Source organism: Tamandua tetradactyla, chromosome 11, assembly GCF_023851605.1.
Source record: "Tamandua tetradactyla isolate mTamTet1 chromosome 11, mTamTet1.pri, whole genome shotgun sequence".
NCBI classification, from domain to species: domain Eukaryota; kingdom Metazoa; phylum Chordata; class Mammalia; order Pilosa; family Myrmecophagidae; genus Tamandua; species Tamandua tetradactyla.
In genome coordinates this window covers 40351157-40374862 of record NC_135337.1, presented here as the reverse complement: position 1 = coordinate 40374862, position 23706 = coordinate 40351157, and the positions used below count along the sequence as shown (strand labels likewise).

General features: G+C 39.4%; 1 long non-coding RNA gene across 1 annotated transcript in view; it reads right to left on the bottom strand.

The window, feature by feature from the left end:
- Positions 1-8124: 8124 nt before the first annotated feature.
- Positions 8125-23706, bottom strand: part of LOC143650099 (uncharacterized) — a 33874-nt gene continuing 18292 nt past the window's right edge. Inside the window, exons 2-4 of the long non-coding RNA XR_013159366.1 lie at positions 10701-10871; positions 10033-10232; positions 8125-8368 (exon numbers count right to left, since the gene is read on the bottom strand). This is a non-coding gene — a long non-coding RNA (uncharacterized LOC143650099). The remainder of the gene's footprint in view (positions 8369-10032; positions 10233-10700; positions 10872-23706) is intronic.

Genomic DNA, 23706 nt, shown 5'->3' with positions numbered 1-23706 from the left:
GGGGTTAGGGTCCTAAATGGAAATTTCTATGGTTATAGAAGGGCGGGGGAAGAACACAATAAACATTTTTTTTGCCCCTCTGGAAATAAGTTTATTATGAATTTTGCCTTACAAATGCTTCTCTTCGATCTAGAAAGAATAATTTTACAGTTAAATATATGAATTGATAACATTAAATATATGGATATACACCATATATTCATTTACACTTGTTTCATTTGCTTTTCAGGAGACAACATAGAAAGTCATTAAGAATGCAAACTCTGGGGAAGAATCTTTGCTCTGGCACACACTTGCTATGTAAACTTGTACTTTTCATTTAATCCTGAAACTAAACCAATTAGCTTTGGTAATAGCAAAGTATGATCAAACTTTAACTTATTTCAGAGTTATTGTCTTCATTTTTATCACATATATAATCATTTCCTAGTAGTAATATTAGTGAGTTATTGAGTGGTTACTACTTGTGAAACACTGTTCTAAATGCTTTACATGTTGACTCATTTAATTCATACAACAACCCTCTGAGGTAGATATTACTCTTGACTTTCTTTCCAGATAAAGAATTAAGAATGGAACTGTTAAGTAACTTGCCCAACATCACAAAGCTAGAAAATTTCAGAGGGAGGGTTTACAGAGCTCTTTGCTTGACCACCATGTTATTCCACTTATCCCTATCATTTTTCTTAGGACTGCCATAATTTCTGTTGCTCCCTAATCATTTTTATTAAAATATGTACTATTAGTGAATAGAAATCTTCAAACCAGGCTAAGCTCACCCCTAAAGGTGTAACTCTCCAAGCACTACAGAGCATGAATAGTTTTAAGGGAACCAGTTCCAGATCCTCAAGTTTCATTTCAATGCTTTGCTAAAATTGATCTGCCTGAGAACATGCTTTGCCATTCTCCTTTCACTATTGTCATTTTCCCACTTGACAAAAGAAAGTCACTCTTCTCATAGATGGTGCCTCCTACTATGGTGTATTGTCTCCAGGTGCACAGAATAGGGACAATTAGAAACCTGTCAGTATTGGTGCTAAAAAAGGAAATGGTTTAGATGACTGGTGAACAAAGTTCCCACTTGCTAGATCATTAAAAATAATTTAAGTGATAGATCATTATGTGATTTTTCACATATAGCCAATTGAAAGGAGATTGAAGGCTTGAATAACACTGCTCCAACAAATTCCTTCCATTTCCATCTACTTATTTCTGTGAACAAAATACGTCCACATTTATATCTATATAAATTATATCAAACACATGAATAGAACTGGGGTGGAACTCTGTCTTATCTTAGCTATAAATAAATTCATCCACGAATACACTGGAAAAGAAAACCCTTCCTTGCATTTCATTAACAGATACATTTTCAATAAAATTTCAGTTTTGATGTTTAATAATATTCACCAATTTGTAATATAACTATTGTTTGATCAATTGTGTACTATTAATAATTATATTGATAGCTCCACCCAGAAGACATTTTTAACACCTAGAACCTTAGAATCACAGGAAAGTAAAATTATGTAAACATATGACTGTTGTGAAGAAGAATGATGTAATGATCTTTAAAAGATTTTCAAGGATAAAAATATGCAATAAGATATTCTGTAGGGATAATAGAGTGAAAATATGAATTCAAGACGAAAAACGAAGAATGTAAATTTCTGACTTTTAGAAAAGCTAATTCATATATATTTAAAATGAATAACATGGCAGAGCAAGATGGCAACTTAGTGACATGGAATTTAGTTCATTCTCCAGAGCTTGTAAATAGCCAGAAACAGTACAAAACAACTGCTGGGCCTCCAGCAGTGACCAGACACACCTTACACCAGTCTGGATCAGCTGGACTGGCTGAGACCCACAGAACTGTAAGTCCCCCAAGCTGCAGAGGCCAGCACCCCTCCCCCATGGGCATGGCAGGATGGTTCCCCAAGAGGAAAGGAAAGAGACTTTACTAGCAGCAAGGGCTTAGCTCAACCAAGCATCACTTGTGGAGCTGATTAACAAATTCTGACGACTGAAAATAGGCCCCCAGAAATAAGCACTAAAGGTACTAGGAGTTTTTGCCCTGGCAGAGAGGGGTTGGGGCCAAAGAGAAAACAACAACAACAATAAACCCAAATGCTTTTAAGCACAAAATACTGGAAAAGGGCTGGACTCCAAGAAAAGGGGGCACATAGAGCCTGGAGATACATAGAGCCATGCACCAACTTCATGGACAAACTCAAGGAACTGGGGTCCTGCTCTGAAAAGGATATTTTTTTCTTTGCTTTTTTCCTACTCTTTAATAGCTCATTAGAACTTGAAGCCTTCTCACGCTCCAACAGTGCCCCAGGTAAGGGTGGAATTATGCTTGTCTGAGAGTCAAACTAACTAGTCAGGTGAAAGCAGGTAATTCCCTAAAGGCTGTCCCTTCCCAAGAGAAAGGTGGGGCCCAGCTCAAATGTAATTCCTTCTTCAAGGAATTCAGGCCCCAGGGACTGGAAAACTGAAGCAATTAATGTCATTTTACAACCTCACTTCTGTTTCAACCATGCCCCCAGCAGGGAGGGTCTGCTGAAGTTAAAGGCCCAACACCGCTATATACTGGTGGGAAGCCACAGGCAACAAACTACATACTGGGCAGGACAGGAAAAACACATAGACTAGGGACTTCGTAGAGAAGTCTGTCAACCTGCTGGGTCTCATCCTCAGGGAAAACTAATGCTGACGACTCTTTCCTCCTGTGAGGGGCTAGTCCTGTCTGGGAAAATCTGACTGGGTCTATAATATCTGAGAAGACTCATCTCAAAGGAAAAAAAAAGAAAGAAAGGAAAAAAAAAAAGGCTCCATATAGGCAGGGCAAGAAACAGTAAAACGAGAACTGAAAAAATCTGATCAAACAGAACCTATGCTGGAGGTTTAGAATAAGATGAACTAGATGTCAAAGAACCAATAGAGAACAAAGCCATCCCGCAAGAAAATACAAGGTAAAAGTATCAAATGCCTAAACACCAGCAAAAAATAACAGGCCATTCTAGGAAAATCGAAGCTATGGCCCAGTCAAAGGAACAAACCAACAATTCAAATGAGATACAGGAGTTGAAATAAGTAATTCAGGCTGTTCAAACAGACATGCAAAATCTTGTCAAAAATCAAATCAATGAGTTGAGGGAGGACATAAAGAAGACATTGGGCAAACAAAATGAAGAAACTCAAAGTTCGAAAAAACAAATCACAGCACTTATGGGAATTAAAGGCACAATAGAAGAGATGAAAAAAATGGAAATCTACAGAAATAGATTGAAGGGGCAGAAGAAAGTACTAGTGAACTAGACGACTGGACATCTGAAATTTGACACACAAATCATAGGGACAAGTATGGAAAAATATGAGCAGGTTCTCAGGGAATTGAATGACAACATGAAGTACATGAATATACATATTGTGTGTATTCCAGAAGGAAAAGAAAAGGGAAAAGGAGGAGAAAGACTAGTAGAGGAAATGATCACTGAAAATTTCCCATCTTTAATGAAAGACATAAAATTACAGATCCAAGAAGTACAGTGTACCCCAAACAGAATAGATCCAATAGACCTACTCCAAGACACTTAAAATGAATAATGTTGGGTAACAAGCCACTGTGGGATTTAAATTCTTCAGGGTAAAATTTAAAGAGTGAGCTAACAGCTTTATTTATATTAGCATTAATTACAATATGCTGGGAATTACATCCTTTGTAAATTTATAATGAAAAATTGTAGGTGTCAATAGAAAAATGTGTGAAGGATACAACATTTTCAATTTTCCTTCAGGAGGTATGTGAGCAAAAAGTTTGAAGACCACTGATCTCAAGGACCACAGAAAATCTTCCTAGGGCACTCACAATCTGGTTCAGCTAATGATGTGGGATGTTTTTAGTGAGAATTGTCTGCTTAGTGAATTGCTAACAGACTATCTTGTTTCCCTTTGTTAGCATTAGAAACCCGACAGAACAACTTCAAACCCATAGTAAATCATGGGGTAGAGACCACCTGGCACCAGAAGGCCTTAGAAACTAAGATAAAGAAGATGTTAATCAGGGACACCGAGTTCCCTGGGTCTCCCGGTAACTCCTAGGGGAGCTGCCCTAGGGATCCTTTAATCCCTAGCTCTACTGATCTACCAGTTCTGCAGTATTCTGGGAGTTATTCTCAGAGGCCCAGCCTACAGCTCATTACTCTAGCTCTTCCAGTGACTCCTACAGACCTAATTCCCTATATTAAATTATTTTATGTCTGAAATTACTGTAATGGTTTCTGTTTCCTGTCCCAAGTCTTGACAGAGTTATTTTCATCTTTGTGGATGAAGAGGGACCCACGTATCCAGTGTGTGAATGATTATAGAACATTTAGGATTCTGTTTAAGGAGGGTGTGTTAGCTAGACTTCTCTAGAGAAACAGCAGGAGATATCTGTAAATATAAAATTCATAGAAGTGTCTCACGGATGTAAAGTTCAAGGTCTATAGGGGCAGTCCATAGCTGGCAGCTCCGATGAAGGTTTTCAATGAACTCTCAGGAGAGACTGGCTGGAAGAGTGAGCGTCTCTTCTGAATTTTCCTTAAAAACCTTCTGGTGATTAGATTAAGCATCACACATTGTAGAAGACACTCTCCTTAGCTGATTATAAATGCAATCAGCTGTGGAGGCAGCCAACATGATCCTGATTTAAGTCCATAAAATATCCTCATAGCAAAAGATAGGCCAGCGTTTGTCCAACCAGACAACTGGGCACCACCACCTGGCCAAGTTGACACATGAACCTGACCATGACAGTGGGAAATGGTTATGAATGGGTAACCTACAATGTCTGCCATGCCCCTTCCCTACCAAGCTGAGTTAGGTGCCCCTCCTCAGTCTTCCCACAACTTTGTGTCTCCTGGGCTTTGGTGTTTCTGTGAGGTACTCTGGGGTGTATCACACTGGGAATTTCCTAACTGTGGACTTTCTATGGAAAGGTTGTACTTGCTTTTATCAGTCTGCCTCTAGGCTATTGACCCAGCACTTCCATTTTCTGTTTCTCGTTGCATTTGGTTCTTAATGTGTGGTACCTAAAACAACAGAAGGAATGAATTTAGTATCTGTTGCCCTAACATCTTGAGAAGAATAAATTTATTTTCATTTCCTTTTTGGATTTCCATGAAATCCATGGAAGGGGGTTTCATGGAAGTTAGGAGGGGCACCTAACTTAAATTCTTTTTAGACTTCAGCTCAAGGGATATTTTAATGGCCAGATGGGGGATTGATAAGGGTAAGCTGGGACAGTTTTAAGAGAGTGATGAGAGTTTGGAATATTCATTGTGGAGAATAAGTTTCACAAGAATACCAATTTTTATGACAATGATCTACATGGAATATGGACAATCTAGTACCCTCTGAGTTGTTACTATTTCTTAGGCTTTTACTTAATACAATATAGGCCAAGAAAGGTGAGTAATGAATGGTGACTTAATTAAAGACAAGATAGCAAATTCTTCACCTAGAACAATTTTAAAGGTATATGGGGAGGTTCATTAAATTCACAGACAAAAAACCAAACCCCTACACTCTTATATTCCAACTCTCATCACTCTCTTCAAACTGTCCCAGCTTACCCTTATCCATCCCCCATCTGGCCATTAAAATATCCCTTGAGCTGAAGTCTAAAAAGAATTTAAGTGGGTTTCATGGAAATCCAAAAAGGAAATGAAAATAAATTTATTCTTCTCAAGATGTTAGGGCAACAGATACTAAATTCATTCCTTCTGTTGTTTTAGGTACCACACATTAAGAACCAAATGCAACCAGAAACAGAAAATGAAAGTGCTGGGTCAATAGCCTAGAGGCAGACTGATAAAAGCAAGTACAACCTTTCCATAGAAAGTCCACAGTTCTTTCCTATGATCCTTCTATCCCTGGTGGTACCCATAGTACTGAAAACTGAGCCTTGAAGGATAAACAGGTTTGGATGTGCGAAGGCGGAGGGAAAAGGAAGTTGAAGCAGCCGGAGCAGCATGATCAAAGGTTGACAGTAACAGGGAGTAGTTCTGTTTGCATTAGTTAGAGTGCTGTCTGCTATGCCAGAAACCCAACTCATGCCAACTTAAAAAAAGGGGGGGAATTTATTGGATTGCAAAAATGGGAATAATAGAGGTAGATTTGGCCTCAGAAGTAATTGAATCTAGGGTTTCAAACAATGTCACTAGGACCCTCTGCAGTACTGTTGTTCTACCCTGACAAGTGAGGCCCATGCTTTTAGCTCTGGGCCTCAGAATGCCCTGGGCTTTGAAATATCTTCCTAAACCCTCCTCTGGGCTGGCAGTCCAATTAAGGCAGGAAATGCTGGGCCAGGACCAGATCCCACATGCCACCTAGACACTGGAAGTATCTTCTGTGAAATGTCCTTAGTCTCCCTGTATAACTGGGATGGCCCAGGCTGGTCGCATTGCCTGAGCCTGGACTGGGACCCAAGTGGACCCCTTCCTTATTTTTTTCCTTTGAGGTGCTCCTCAACCGGCTGCCCTGTGTCAGACAGATGCCCCAAACTGCTGTGACTCACAGTCATGACATCATCTTTGGAATCCAAGGCTGGGTCCCGTTCCAAGAGGGTGGCCTGATGAGCAGATCATTCCTATCAACCACCACGGTATTTCTTTTGTGGGATTGTTTGAGACTGGACTGCCAGAATGGTGTTGACATGCTGATTTTGGGTGATTCTCATTCACTTCAGACTCAGTTTAGGCCTTTGGCCTACTGACAACCCACGGCTACCCTTGGACTTGGGATGCATGTATGAGCCATTGTTCATCTACTGCCCATCCAGTGTACACCCTTAGGCGTGGGGTGGCCGTGGCAGGCATCCTCTACCCTTGAGCCCCCACCACTGGGACCAGAGCAGTCACCCACCGTGTGGCAGGCATATGGGGGTTGGCTATGCCAGGGCTTTTGCAACCATCGCTCTGCAAAGTCATCATGCTTTTCTGATCAATAGTCTTTTGCTTCCAATTGTTATGGTGATGTTGCACTTCTACGTCAGTTGTAAGCCACACTGGACAAGTGATGTACATTCCTAATGAAAACGGAACCACTCTTACCTTTATCCCCATGGGTCTTGTCTATCCTGTTAGTGGAAGGTAGGGAGAGAGGTCACATTCTATGAATGAAATTATTATGGTCTATGCTATTCTACGTTTAGAGGATAAATTTCAAATGGCAAATTTATCAGGAGCAGAAAACAAATGGTCATTCCCATTTTCTAGCTGGCTGGAAATCCAGGCAAGAGCCCATGTTGAAATCAAGAAAAAGCTTTTATGACCTCCAACTAATTGGATGAAGAGATTACCCAAATGGCTGAGGGCAGACTCCTTTGTTGATGATAGGTACAATCAACTGATTGTAGGTGCAAATCCCATCTATGAAATACCCTCAAAAGTACCAAGCAGACTAACACTTGACCAGACAACTAGACCCCATGATCTAGCCAAGTCAACACAAGAAATTAATCATCACACTCTAGATAAGATTCACATTTGTAGTCATCATCAAGAAAGCACAGTAATTGCTTCTGAGAGAGCCAGTGGATGATACAGCTTCACAAGTAATCGTATGAACAGCATTAAATAAATGTTACTGGGCGATTTCAGAGGCAAGAAGATGAATATCGTTTCAGTACAAAGGAAAGTCAAAACAGCCTGGTAGTATGAATAATGAAAGTATTGCTACCTTTCTCTCATAGGGAGAGATATACTACTGGCAAAAAAACAATGTGTTTCACAGTAATAAACATGAAGAGATTGTTCCTGGACCTGAACAAAAAAAGATGATGCCTGGACAGTACCAAAATGGTCATATAAATTAATTGAACAATAAATATGAAAGCACTTCTTTTTGACCCAGTGCTCTAAATTTTCAGCAATAAATTACATGGGCCCAAGAATTTTATAATGTATTTTTTAATCAAGTAGCTACATAGGCAGAGGCCTTGCAAAAAAATATTTGTCTGGGGCCCACCCATCTCTCCATCTCTGACTTCTGTCTCTCTTGGTGCATTTGGCCTCATTTTTTTGTTTACCACAGACAAGCTTTCTCTAAGATATAAGGAACATGGATACAGGTAGCTCTTGGGTTAAACCTTTATTGTTTGCCAGCAAAGAGACAATAGGATCTATTCCAGAACTTTCTGGGAAGAGACTGTGTTTCAGGTTGGATGATATGCCCACTCTTTGAATGAATTATTGTGTCCTAAGGAATGACTGATACAGCCCAGATTACCTTCTAAAATCCTTTGCCAGAGGCAGCATTAGCATGATTTGCAGTCCCATCAGAACCATGTAGAGTGAGAAGAGCAAGGAAGGGGCTGGTGCTATTACCAAAGAAAGAGGGTTGCAAGATAAATGAAAACAACAGATGCCCTTACTAAATAAAGTGCCTATGGTATAATAGGGACCCTGGAAAGGTAGATGGCAGACAAAGCCTAGAAGATGTGATTGTAGGATTTTCAATTGTAATTTATTCAATAGCTAATGTACAGTCAGTGGAATAAATTTAAATACCTTGCCCAATAATCTATAAAGTTCATAGGATAATATTAAGCAGAGACCCTACAAAATAAATCTTAGGAAAATGTAAAAGGAGTATGATTTATATATTCCAAATTGGCAACACATGAGACATGTACCCATATCAAACTAATAAAATTAATGCACTTCGCATTTCACTTTTATAAGAAATAAAGCTTTAAATTGAACTTTAAGAAACTACAAAAAAACAAACATAAACACTTTATAAATATTCAAATATACATCACCCTAAAACAGAAAAATAAACATTTGAAGTTTTCATCTGTACAGAAAATTTGCTATATCATTTATCTGGTGTAGGAATAACTGTCCCATTGACAATAAAATGCCCTCCTTTTGGCAACTGTACAAAAACAAAACAAAACAATATAAATGAACAAAAATAGAAAAACACACAAACACTGCTGGAAGTTTTGGGAACGTTTTCAGAACTGATGTTTACATTTCTAAAATATGATCAACTATTTATAATTGCATGCTTTTCAGAATCAGCATATTTGAATGCTGCTACCTGATTTTACAAGCTGTGGTGGTTTGAAGTTGTGTGTTCCCCCCAAAAACGTGTTCTTCAATTTAATCCATTCCTGTGGGCGTGAACCCAGCGCAAGTGCCCCACCTCTATCATGATGGGTCTTAATCCTATTACTGGGGTCTTTTTATAAGAGTGAAATTCAGACAGAGAGAGAAAACCACAGGAAGCAGGAAACTGAAATGAACCTGAAAGAAAAGGAAGAGACAGGAGATGACTCCATGTGCCTTGCCACATGACACAGGAACCAAGGATCACCAGCAGCCAGCTCCAGAATGCCACTGTCTTTGGAAAGACAGCGTCACCTTGATGATGCCTTGATTTGGACATTTTGTCAGCCTTAAAAATGTGAGCAAATAAATTCTCATTGCTTAAGCCAAACCATTTCATAGAGTTTACTTAAGTAGCCTAGGAAACAAAAATACAAGCCAAATGATTTAAGCTAAAATTGTAAGTGACACAGATAGAACAGTCAAACCCAGACCAGATGGCTCTTTAATGCTAATAATGTGGTATTATCCAAGAATCCAAAAAAAAAAAAAAAAAACACTTTAAAAATATCTTCCATATCCAAGAGTCTTATGCCTAAAACTCCCTCTTTAGTAGTCAGGAAAGGTAGAGGGCATATGTTGCTTTTGCCTGCCTAACATCTATTCTCCCTTCCTTAGGAAATCACCTGTCCCCAGGTCTGCTTGAAGCAGTTTAGTGGCGTTGATTCCAACCCCCAATTGAAGGTTGGAAAAAAGTGACATCTCTCAGAGTCTTGACCCATCAGAGTACTGACCACAGGGATCAGTGAAGGGACAGACATATAGCCCAGTGAAATCCATCTGTGGGGATTTGGAAGGAAGTACTGAGACAGAGGCAGCACCCCTTCCCTGTGGAGCTAGTAGTAAGGGTGAAATAAGGCCAGCTCACCTTGTTGCACCCTCATTAGGGGCCTCGCACACCAGCCACAGGGGAACTGGGATTGGTCAGTACAGTTGCAGGCTCTTGACCAGGGTCTTCGGGCCAACCAGCACAGCTCCCCATTGACTTTTCTAGTTCCCCAGGATACTCTAGATGATTCATTTAAGTCCACAAAATACTGGCTTCCCTGGCAAGGGAACCATGGTACCCTATGGAGATGCACGGTGTTAATGTCACTGGCAATACTTACACAAGGAGAAAAAAGAGACAAATCTTCATTTGAAAGGAATTGCTTGAAATATTCTTCTTCTTCTTCCTTGGATCAGGTCTCTTAGAAGGAGTTAAAAGGACATTCGTTTTCCTATTTCAAAAGTAGATATAAGTATCGAATTTATTACATATATAGTAAAGGAGTCCTATATATTGTGAAGGTCTTAGAGTACTGTAGTCAGTATCTTTGAAATAGATATATTATCTTCTAGTTTCTGAAAATCTCCCATGGCCACCAGCAAAATTCTGACAGTAGGGAGAAAAGCATATGGTAAGATTATTTCTTTGAATACATTTAACTTTCTCCTTATTTCCAACTCTGGAAAGGTTCCAGAAGAAACCATTTCTACATGCAGGGGAGGTGGCTTAGCAATACCATAAATACAAATATTTATGAGTAAACAGACCTGAGTTTGTGTATGTCTTCTGTTAGTTCCGCCGCTTCCTTCCTTTGAAATCACTTAATGTCTGCCTACATTATGACAGATGGACACTGTGTGACAGACAGTGCTCTAGGCATTGGGGATGTAGCAATAAACGAGACAGATAAAAACCTTCTCTCGTGGAGCTTATACTTCCTGTTGGGCGAGACAAAAAGAAAACAAACAAATCAACCAACAAATAACTTCTGACAGTCAAAACAGTATTAAGAATATAAAATAAGGTGAGCAACAGAGAGTGACAGACAGCTAGGTTACCTCACATGGGGGAGTCATTCTAAAATCTTGGAGCAGAGAATGTAAGGCAAGAGGGAACTTGTGCAACTGCCCTGAAACCAGAGCAAGCTCTGCGTACTGAGGCATGGGAGAGAATCATTGTGGGAGCATTAGTTTCCCAATGTTGTTATAACAAATCATCAACTTTAGTGGCTTAAATCAACACAAATGTATTATCTTACCATTTGGTGGTCAGAAGCCCGAAATCACTGGACCCAAAGCAAGGTGTCTGCAGGGCCTAGACTCTTTCTGGAGCTCCAGGGAGAGCCAGGTTCCTTGCCTTTTTTAGCTTCTAGAGGCCACCTGCATTCATTGGCTCCTGGACTCTTCCTCCACTTCCAAAGTCAACTTCTTCAAATATTTCGCAGACTCTGACTTTCCTACCTCCCCCCTACAGGGACATGGACTTACTTGGATATTCCAGGATAATCGTCCCATATAAAGATTCTTAACTTAATCACACCTGGAAAGCCTCTTTTATTTGCCACGTAAAATAAAATATCCACAGGTCTGGGGAATAGACATGGACATCCATGGAGGGGCCATTATTTTGACTAAATCAGAGTGTGAAGGAGAACAGTGGGGAGTTTGAATTTCACTAGGCTAAGTGGGATGGGAAGCCATCAGGGCAGATGTGATTTAAGTTTTAACATGGTTGTCTTGAATGTGGTGTGAAAAATGGAAGTAGTGATGCAAAAGTGGAAGCAAAGGAGACCAATTAGGAGGCTATTGCGATGGGTCAGGAGAGATAATGGGGCCTAGCTTTGGGAGAGCTGCTGAGCTTTTCTGTGGCTAAGGATTCTTACCAGAAAATAAAGTTAATATTGCAGGACTGTACTGAGTTAGCATACAAAAGACCCAGGGCAGTACTCAGCACCTAATAGTGCTCAAGAAATTGTAGCCATTATTTTTCTTATGCTTTAAAGTTTAAGTTCTAATAAAAAAAAAATCAGAGTGTGCATGGGTGGTTCAGTATAGAATGCTTGCCTTCCATGCGGGAGACTCAGGTTTGATTCCTGGACCCATGCACCCCTCCCACCAAAAAACAATTAGAGTATTGCAGCGGTAGATGAAATCTTAAAGATACTGAAAATGTAACCCAGAGAGCAGAAGCAACTTGCCCAAGGTTACTTTGTAAATTACCAGACAGATAACAAGCAGTGCATCAAAAAGTAGCAAGAAGAAAGAGCCACGTCCTGTCCTTACAGTAACCAGAGAAGGCAGCTCAGAGCTCAGTGGAGAGGGCAGGGGGAAGGGGAAGGGGGGGGGAAGGTGGAGGGGGAAGGGGGGACAGGTCCATCCTGTGAAGCATGCAAGCAAAAGCCATCTGGTATTCGGTGGGGTTTAGGAGAACATGCATATGACATCTGAAGACCTGGTTTCAAATCCTGTTACTTATTGATTATGTAATTTGGGGAAAGTCACTTATTCTGCCTTTACCTTGTCTTCTTCCTCTTTAATATATAGGATAATATACTCCAGATGGTTGGCATAAAGTTAAAAATGAGCAAATATAAGATAAAGCACTTTGAAAACTAAAAAGTCTATAAAGTCTTGTTATGCCTCACCCATCCCCACTCCCAGTAGCCTAGTTTCCATTCCTCTTGAATCTTTAAAATTGTGGGAACCTGCTATTTTCAGTTGCAGAGCAAAACCTCACCCACTCACATGGGTTTCTGACCGAGTGTCAGTTTCCTGATGTTTCTGTCTATAAAATGGATCCAACAAAATTCATCAGTTTCTACTTCTGAGTACGTCAGTATTTTCCTTCAAAAGTTGACACAAATGCAAAATGTGCTTTCTCGAGTAACGTGGTTTTAAGGTTTTCATTCTCCAAGCCTTTTCTGCCTCCAAATTCATGTGTTTTAAACTGGAACTCAGATGCAATAAAAAAAAACTGTATTCTTTAAAAAGACAAAACAGATTTGATGCTATAATGCAACGGGGAATTATTTACAGCAGTCAGTTTAAGGATGTAGTTAACTGACTAGCATACATATATATATATATATATATGCTTTACATAATAGAGTTTGGAGAGGCTTTGACTAGCATTAGAAATGAGAAAGTTTTAAGACCAAATTTATTTAAGCCAAGGCTACTATCACCCAAAAGGCCAAAGCTAAAACAATAGTATCTTTCAGTATTCACGCACAGGACTACAATATGCCAGTTTGTGGATGGTTTATCTGGTTATTATCTGCTCTCAATACAACATGACACCCTCCCTCCCTCATTCTTTTTGTTTTCAAGAGTTCTCAGCTGTGAGTATATCAAATGCTGTCTAGAATTAGGCCCACCTTCTCTCAGGGGAGAGCCCACTGGTCTTTCTGGTCCCGAGGCCTGAATGGAAATAAATCAGCCATTCAATATGTCTAATCAGTTGAAAGCTTATTCCCTAAGGGATGACCTCAATCCCACAGTAAATGGGAAGCCTATTAGCATTTTGCAAATCCCAGGACTCTAAGCCTCGTCTGGTAAACAAAAAGAAATTAGAAACACAGGAGAAGGTCATGAATGTCAAAACAAATTAATGCTTTATGTGTGTTAATGTTTATCTTTGTTTAAATAAAGATTTTGAGACAAGGAATGAGTCATCAGTAAATAAATGTCTGGTTAGATGACAGCCTGGGGACAAAAGGGGGGATGGGGACTCATCAGAACACACCAGGTTTGGACTGTGCAGGTGAAAGCTTCATTGTCATTGGAAATAAGGTTGTCCTACTACCAATCTTGGTTAACTATTGGTTTTGTTTTTATTTTAGTGAGGTCTCCATTATATTGTAGGTATATGTACAGCTGGGAGAATGGAGAAAGACAAAAACTAAGACTAAAGACTAGCAGTAAAGTTAGGAATTACAACAGTCAGAGGAACATGTTAAATGAAACACAGAAATTAGCAAAATTCAGAATGTGGGAAACTCTATAGGAAAAATGACTTGGTGTCTCCAGTAAATAAGAAGCAAGGAAAAAGTAAGAGGAAAGGGGAAACCTACAGAGTAAAAGGGATTTAAGAGACACATAAAGCAAATGTAATAAGTGGACCCTGCTTGGATCTTGATTTGAATAAATGTTGAAAAAATAACCGATCAAGTTGGGGAAACTTGAACATTGGATATTTGATGAAATTAAGCCTTATTTTTCAGAGCTATATGTTGAATATTTATAGACAAAATGATGCAGTGCCTAGGATTTGGTTCAAAATAAGAAATATGATTGGCCACGAGTTGATAATTATCAAGGTTGGGAAATGGGTTCATGGAGGTTCTTTTACATTATCCTCTCTACTTTTGCATCAGTTTGAAATTACCCATAATAAGATATTTTTAAAAATGAGCAAGCTTTGAATAATAAAGCATGTTTTTCTTGTTAGAAACATACTATATGAATGGATCAAAAAATGTGGTATATACATGCAATGGAATATTATTCAGCCTAAAAAGGGAATGAAGTTCTGACACATGCTACAACATGGATGAACAAAGAAAACATTTTGTTGAGTGAAATAAACAAGATACAAAAAGGCAAATACTGTATGATTCCACTTATATGAAATATATAGAATAAACAAATTAATAGAGGCAGAAAATAGATTGATGTTTACCAAAGGCTGGGTGGTGGTTGCAGGGGGAGTGGAGAGTTGCTGCTTAATAGATGCAAAGTTTCTGTTTGGGGTGATAAAAAACTTTATGTGATGGATGGTGGTGATAGTGGCACAACATTGTAAATGTAATTAATGCCACCGAACTGTAAAAACAAAAATACTAAAGCACTTCTAAATGTTCTTATGTAAGGACAAGATAAAAGTCAAAAGAAAGTTAAAAAGCAGAGGACCTCTTCTCTAAATGAGTTAAGACACATAAAGCACTTAAAACAATGCCAGGTATACTATATGATGAGTGTTCAATGAAAATTAACCATTGTTATTATTTTCTTAAATGCAATGGGTTCAAATATTAGCCTACAAGTGAACAGCAATAGAGCTTTAATTTTCTACAAATGAACATCATCGCTTTTTCAACCTCACTTTCTATTAGGGTAGTAGACAAAGCTCAGTCAACTCTTCAATCCTTCCAAACTTTTTCCTGCACTGGTATCTAAGTTGCAGAAGCTACCATTATAGATAGAAAAGCACTGGGGTTGGGGCATGAGGGAAGTCCACCTTTTCCTCAATGTCTTCTGTTCCTGCTCATCTGCTGTGAGAGCCATCATCCCATATGACCCACTCACCTTTTCAGCTTTCCAACTTCATGGCTCCTTTGGATTTGCTGGGTTTTTAATCTGCTTCTGGGCCAATCTTAGGCCCTTGGGAATCACACACTGCCCTCCCACAGGGAAGCACCGAAGAGTCTCGCCAAGGCCATTTTTTTCCCCTGGTGTCTTCCTAACTTCCTAGAGTCTGCCTGGGAGACATGACATGGATCAATTCACTTGAACCTCATAAGCCTATCTGGGTTCTTTGCCCCCCTCCATTGTTCTTGGTCCAGGTTGAGCCCAAGTTGCCGGTGCAGGGCCTCATATCGGTGGGACCCACCAACAGTTATTTCTCACACATCTGTCCTTCCTCTCCACGCTGCTCTCTCTCCCAACCTGCAGAGCCCCTGTTCTTACTCAATTCTGTTCCCCTCATGATTTTCTGTGCTTTTCAACACTCAAAATCTAGGAAAAAACTGCACCTTTCTCTGCTTTCTCCTATTATATCCCTTCACTGAGGCAATGCTTAGAGAAAGAGGAACTGACTAAATGGGGAAAGAAAATAATGGGGAAATAATGCCCACAAATATTTCGATTTTTCTGCCATTCCAACAATGCATGGAATATAGTACACAGCTGAGCTCTTAACCTTATTCAAATTTCCATAATTAATTAAGACAGCCTGGTTATGTTTCAGAACATTGGAACGATGATCATATTGAATATCTACCTTCATCTCAGCCACCATAGGGGCAGATGTACCCTCCAAAGTAGGACTTACAGGTTCTGCTTGAGCATTTTCCAAGTGACATGAAATCCATTCTAATAGAACTAATACAAGCTAATAAACTCAGACCATGAGAAATGTGGCCAGACTGATGGAATATTCAAGCTTTTAGGAGGGCTCTTTTTTTGAAAGACAAAATGGAAGCTAGTAAAAGTTCATCTTGTGGCTTTAGTTCCAAGTCATTCCATCCTGCTGCACTTCCAGAAATCATGCCATGTGCCTTCATTTCCTAAGGCTGCTGTAACAAAATGCCACAGACCAGGTGGCTTAAAACAACAGAAATTTATCATCTCACAGTCCTGGAGGCTAGAAGGCTGAAATCAAGTTGTGGGTAGAATTATGCTTCCGTAAAGTCTGCAGGGAAGAATCTTTTCCATGCTTCTCTTCTGGTTTCCGCAATCCCTGGCGTTCTCTGCCTCCCTTATCACATGGCATTCTCCCTCACCTGTCAGTGTCCACATTTCCTCTTCTTGTAAGAACATCAGCCTTATTGGCTTAAGGGGCCACCCTACTCCAGTATGACATCATTTGACCTTAACTGATTCCATCATCACCATCGCTATTTCCAAATAAGATCACATTCTGAGTTACTAGGGGATTAGGACGTCAATAAATCTTTTTGGGAGACACAATCCCTGACACCATCCATGCTAGTGGTTTTGTTCATTTATCCATTCTGCTTTCAGTAAATATTTAGTGAGCCTCTCTGTCCCAGGTGCTGTGCTAGGGGTTCACAGTCATAACAAAGAATGAGGCTTAAGTATGTACTGGGGTTTGTTCTGCAAAGCCAACGTGACCAATTTGGATATGGATTTGAAAAAAAAGATTAAACCAGGTTTCTGGCAAGAAACATTAGTTATTATGGGTTAAGAAATGTGTACTCAGGAGATGTATGGCTTAGAAACAATCATTAACAGTGGCCTTCAGTTGAACAGAGAATAGAATGAAAAGGCCCTTTATTAGTGTGTAACTGTGCAGACAAGCCACATTAACGAGAGCACATTGTGCCATCCGAGTATCAGGTTAAATGCCACTGCATTATTACTGGTCTAATGAATTTTAAAAGTATCATTCTAACACAAATCCGGTGAGCAGCAAAGATAAAGAAATTCTGCTGCCACAGCTGAAAACACTTCCACCACTAAGGCACTTTCTAAACCAGCGTGCACTAACACTGGATTACACTTTGGACCCATTGGAAATTCCCACCCCAAAACAAACATCGCTTTGAACTTGTAATTCTTAACCCAAATTAAAGACCAAGAGAAAAAATACAAACTGCAATCTAACAGTGAAGGGATCAAAAGGCCACATATTCCCCTTAATTAACAATCTTGCACTTTTCCCAGAATTTCTAGCTCACTGAAAGTAAAGAAAGCTCATCAATATTAATTTTTTTCCTTGCACCAAAACGAAAAGTTGAAACTTTCTCACTGAATTTCTATTAAGTGACAATTACGGACATACTGCCAGCCGAATAAAATTATTGGTTTAAAAGAAAGGTCTCCTTTTAGGAGTTGCTATGATAAAATTTTATTATTATTATTATTATTTTATTAATTAATGGAAAAAAAGAAATTAACCCAACATTTAGAAATCATACCATTCTATATATGCAATCAGTAATTCTTAACATCATCACATAGATGCATGATCATCGTTTCTTAGTACATTTGCATCGGTTTAGAAGAACTAGCAACACAACAGAAAAAGATATAGAATGTTAATATAGAGAAAAAAAGTAAAAATAATAATAATAGTAAAAAAAAAAACCTATAGCTCAGCTGCAGCTTCATTCAGTGTTTTAACATGATTACTTTACACTTAGGTATTATTGTGCTGTCCATTTTTGAGTTTTTGTATCTAGTCCTGTTGCACAGTCTGTATCCCTTCAGCTCCAATTGCCCATTATCTTACCCTGTTTCTAACTCCTGATGGTCTCTGTTACCAATGACATATTCCAAGTTTATTCTCGAATGTCGGTTCACATCAGTGGGACCATACAGTATTTGTCCTTTAGTTTTTGGCTAGACTCACTCAGCATAATGTTCTCTAGGTCCATTCATGTTATTACATGCTTCATAAGTTTATCCTGTCTTAAAGCTGCATAATATTCCATTGTATGTATATACCACAGTTTGTTTAGCCACTCGTCTGTTGATGGACATTTTGGCTGTTTCCATCTCTTTGCAATTGTAAATAACGCTGCTATAAACATTGGTGTGCAGATGTCCGTTTGTGTCTTTGCCCTTAAGTCCTTTGAGTAGATACCCAAAATTTTATTATTTAAAGAACAGTTAAGGGGTCATAGCTATTTCCATAAGAATTTTTTAAAAAGTGGGTATTCAGATTTTGCTTCCTTTTGGAAATTGGTGACTTGAAAATTCAATCTATAAAAGAAAAGCAATGAGAAATATCCTTTCTCAAGTATTCCTACTATGGTCACAGTATAAGGATTACCCCTATTTTACAGACCACGCTTCTTTCTTCAATAGTGAGGAAAGCTGTAGCTGTGAAAAAGTACATAGGAAAAAGTAAGTGAAGAAAGGAAAACAGCCTCTCCATAGAAGGGAGGGAATTTGCTGACTTAGGGTCTTCTCCCCCCACCCTCACCCCAAATTAGGCACCCTGCCACAGAGTGCCAGGGCTTCATCTGCAAGTAAAACGGGGCAATTTTTAGGTAATACTATATGCAGTGTTGATAATAAAGAGTGATCTAATAAGATTCTTCAATCCAATGATTAAATTGCAGATTATTTTGTTTCCCATTTTTCCAATTGGCCTAGATTTCTTCGTTCTGTTTTGTGCTGTTGCCTGTTCTTTCCCTGAAAGAGCAACAAATATGCCTCCAGCTCCCTCCTCTTCACATTTTGATCGGTAAATATAAACTTCTAATAAGCAAAATCTTACAGAGCTCAAATTTGTTGCTGGAAATTCCTCTTTTAATGTCTCCAGGTTTAAGTGGAAAGAGGTTATAGTCTTTATGCCTTTTTACTTTGTTAAATCTATTCTTGGGGCCAGATAGGCCCAGAATTCTATGGACAGATTTCCTTGACTTTCCAAGTCTTTGTAGACTGATGGCACACCAAAACCCATATTCATAGCCCACCTGGTCGTGTGTATGACCTTAACTATTTTCGTAAACCTTCATCGCCTGCAATTCCTAGATCTTTCCAGAATAGTTGGCTTGTAGCTTTCTAATACTGCTTTAGGGTTGGGGTTATACAGAAAGTCAAATTCTGTAGCTGGAATCTAGAGATTTTGGTCACCTAAAAGTTAACACTTGGGTTCTCTCTCATCATCCAATATGGAAGTTATCAAATATCCCTATCCAATGCAAACTCTGGCATGCCCCAGTGTGCCACCTGGGCTCTTTTCTTGTTGGTCAGTTTGAACAGCAGGGGTGAAGAGATATGAAGTTGGTCGAGTAGATCCATTGCTGAGGATTATATATTTATCATCCTTCCCTTCCCCACATCTGTCACTGCATCTGTTCAAAGTTGAAATGATGTGCAAAAATGGTTTTACTAATCTAAAACAGGTTTGTTGAGGTTCCCTTCCCAAAACATTTATCCACTGAACACATCCACTTAAGATATGCAACCAAAAAAATATATATATATGGAACCATAGGTCTCTGGCAAACAGGCAAACCCTTTGGTAAACTGAAAAGACCTATGGAGAACCGATCGACATAGGAGAACCGACGGATACAGCCTCTGGAGGCTGAACAAGTTTCACTTCAGTAACACCCCTTAATTAACACCAGTAATTCACACGCCCCTTCCACACCAGTTAACCAACTTTTTAAGAGACAGAACATCCTCCTCTTCTTCATGTCATCTCTTCCCCTTTACAGGAATCAGAATTTGGTCACAACTACATCCCCAAATCAATAATTATTCTGTTCCCTCTTGCCCTTCCACCAAGGGCCCTGCTTTTGTCAGGTTCCTAATTGCTTGTCCAAAAGATTGTCTTTTAGCGTTTTCTTTGTACTCTATCGAGCTTTGGGGGTGGGGTGTGTAGCTAAAGGACATTTGAAGAAAATATTAATGAATTTAACATAGAATTTTTTATTTCATGTTGTTTTTTTTTTTCACCTAAGCCAGGCTGTTGTTTCAGCTTGGCTTTTAAAGTTTAACCTCCTGATATACCTCTTTCCCCAGACACACCTTCTTTTGGAAAGAAAGTCCAGGTTGTAATTCAAGGTTGCCATAACTGACATGAACCTCTCTCAGAGTTTCTTTGGGCTCTAGGCTTTCTCTGGGCTCAGTGACGTGGTGGAAAATTATTGTCTCTCCTCAGAAAGGATCTAAAAATCTCCATTGTTCTTACATCAAGGGTGACTTACACTAAGATGTCAGAGTGGACTATGGGCATTATAATTCATTCATTCCTTTCATTCCTTTGTTTCTTTACTTTGTATCCCTTCTTTGGTCTGTAACTTCTAAACCAGAGATGAATGTGGTTCACTGTCACAAGTGCCTCACAGCTAAAGGGAATTCCACTGTTTGTGGAATCTCTGGAACAACATTAACTGTGATCCTAACATATGGTAACACTTGTTAAAATCCCTGCCTCTCCTAGCCATTTTCCCCACACCTAGCACAGCTCTCTCTCCTTAGCTGAACCTTCAAGACTCCTCAACTGTCTAGCACTATTGGCATTTAGATTGTTTTAGTTATTTGTCTAGTGATTCTGATTTACTACTATACAAATATATAGTTGCGGGGGCACAGCTCCCAAAGAAGTACGGCTTGGATCTAGTCATCTGAATTAATGGTATCCTGGATTGTCTGTGACCATAAAGATGAAAGAGACAGCACCAGTAAGGCAGGCTCTTTCCCCTTCTTTCCAATCTCCCAATTATGTCTTCTTCTCTCTTTTTCCCATTAATAAAAAAGAACAAGTTTGTTAAAGACCAAAATCTCCTCAATGGGTAGAGAAAGAGAAGTTCAGCAGGTAGAAACAAATTCTCAGGCAAGGGCGTTGTAAATGGTTGTGAAAATTCAAATATTAATAATTTTTGTCTGGTCATCATTCATTCAATTGTTCCTTCTTAAAAACATTTATTAAGCTGCTAATATATACCGAGACTGTGGCCCAGACACTGGGAATGCAGCAATAAACAAATCAGAGTGTGAATTTGCCCTCGTTCACCTCATTCTGAGTCCCCCTCCCACCCAGCCAGCGTCTACCTATGGCTCTGTGGGTTGCTGGGTCTTATTAGGTCCCCTGGCTTCAACAACAGCAGACAGGAGGAGCAGATGGTAAAGGATCTGTTTCCATCAGTAGTTCTCTTACAGTGCTGTTAACTCTCAGCATCTTGTGAGGTCCTTGATCTTTAGTTCCTGGACTAAATGTCTTGGCATTGCAGCACAGAAGACTGCTCACAGTAAGAGCTACTAAAGGGCAGCAGAATTCTAGGTGTTTTAATTAGACTTCCCCAGAGAAACAGAACTGACAGGATACACATATTTCTATTCATTTATTCTAGGAATTGGTTTAAGCTACTATAAGGGCTGGCATAAGTTCTGTAGGACTGGCAAGAAGATGGAAACTCCAAGTGAAGCTGAATTCCCCAGGGGAAGTTGGCTGGTTAAAGTAGAAGCAGACACACTTCTTTCTGATTTCTGAAATTCCTGGTTCTGTTTTTTAAGATCTCCAACTGATTGGACTGTCTACATTGCTAAGGAAAATCACCTTTGTCAACTGTAAATGTAATCAGCCATAGATGTAATCAACTGATTATACATGCAAATCCATCTATGAAATGTCCTCACAGTAACAATCAGGCCAATACTTGCTTGACCAAACAAGTGGTCACCATAACCTAGCCAAATTGACATGTGAAATTAACCATCACACTAGGTCATTTGTTAAAAGACATTGGAGCAGGTTGTTCAAACTTCAGTGCTGTACAGGTACTTTTAAAGGAAAACAGTCCTATCCCCAAGAATGTGTTTCCAAACTGAGAAATACTAACTGAAGAAAGCAGCCTCCAATCTTATTAAAATGTCCTTCAATTATATATTATCATGGGAATGAGAATTTTATCTGTATAATACACTGAGTAATCTCTTCTAAAATTATCATTAAAAAGATAGAAAAGGGCGGGCCGCGGTGGCTCAGCGGGCAAAGTGCTTGCCTGCTATGCCGGAGGACCTCGGTTCGATTCCCGGCCCCAGCCCATGTAACAAAAACGGAGAAACAGAATACAATAAAACAAGAAAATGTTTAAAAATGTTTCCCTTTCTTCCTTCCTTCCTTCCTTCTATCCTTCCTTCCTTCTCTCTGTCTTTCCTTTAAAAAAAAAAAAAAAAAAAAAAAAAAAAAAAAAAAAGATAGAAAAAAACTAGGGAGTTTAAAGATCACTCAAAATACACCCATGAGTCCCAATCTGAGAGGTTTGCATCTAGGCTGAGGAAGTAAACTTCACCCCACCACACACGGAATTTCACTCCTAACCATTTCCTTCTGGGGTGTAAGACTAGGGATACTGAAGGAAGGCTTGGAATGTTGACTCTCTAATGACTTACAACGATCTTACAGTCTTCAAAAATGTCCTCTTAGGGCTAATGACTCCAAAGATGGGTAATCATGGAATTAGAAAAAGCTGAATATTTTTCTTCACTAATACTGTCCCCCGACCAGAGGACACAGAGACACCCAGGCAAATCAAACTCCAGAAACCATCTCATAGCTCCCCAGGTTAATTATGGGAGGCAGATACTGCTGGCTGCCTGCATAATGTCTATTCTTCCCTTCCTTAAGACTAAGCGAATCCCAATTTTGTTCAAGATGACAAGGTGCCCAACAGAAGACTACACTTCCTTTGTAGCTTAAGGTGATTAAGGGACATGGTTTTAGCCTTAGTCTAGAGTTATAGGAGGAAATGGCTGGCCAGGGCAGCAGAGATTAGTTTGGGCAGTTTTTGTCTCTCGCTCTACCCTTTTTCTATGTAGAGGTCCTGGTGGGAGTGGAGCCACCATGATTCATCAGAGAAGGCCATAGGCATGCAGCCACGTGCCCAGGGGAGCAGGACACCGGGGCTTCATAGATCCTTTGTACCAGCCCCAGACTCCCTGTCTCCAAGCTTCGTTTTTGTGAGAAAAACAAACATCTCATTTGTTTAAGCCACCACTTTCAGAAGCTTCAATTACTCACAACCAAATACAATCTCTAACTGATAAGCAAGTTAACAAAAGTTGCACGCTACCCTCACAGTGGAATTTCAAGTAATCTATCTGTGAGATTACTCTGAAAGCAGGGTGAGTTGTCTCTCCTTGGAGACTGCCAAGTATTCTGAAGTCATTTGTTGTTTCCTTCCCTATCAAAATGAAAAAATAGATTCATATTTCCTAAATCCCACAGCTGTATAGACATAAAGTAGAATTCATAACTTAGCATTTCTTAAGTGCTAATATTACTTTGTTTTTGTTTGTGGGTAGTTTTCTTTGTTTGTTTACCTGTTTACTTTTGAGTGTAGACTGACTCAGAGGAAAATGGAATGTAGATTTGCAACCTTGCCAAATCCCTGGTGGTGTATTTTTTTCTCTCTTTGGGAATGAAAACAAGATCTTCATATTACTCCCGGCTTTAAGCAAGTTTAACAGAGATCATTGAAAATGCACATAAAAGTCCCATTTATTTGAAATTCCCACTCTTATTCAATCTTGCCCAAACGTTCCCTAAATTCCAGAGAGACCAGAGTTT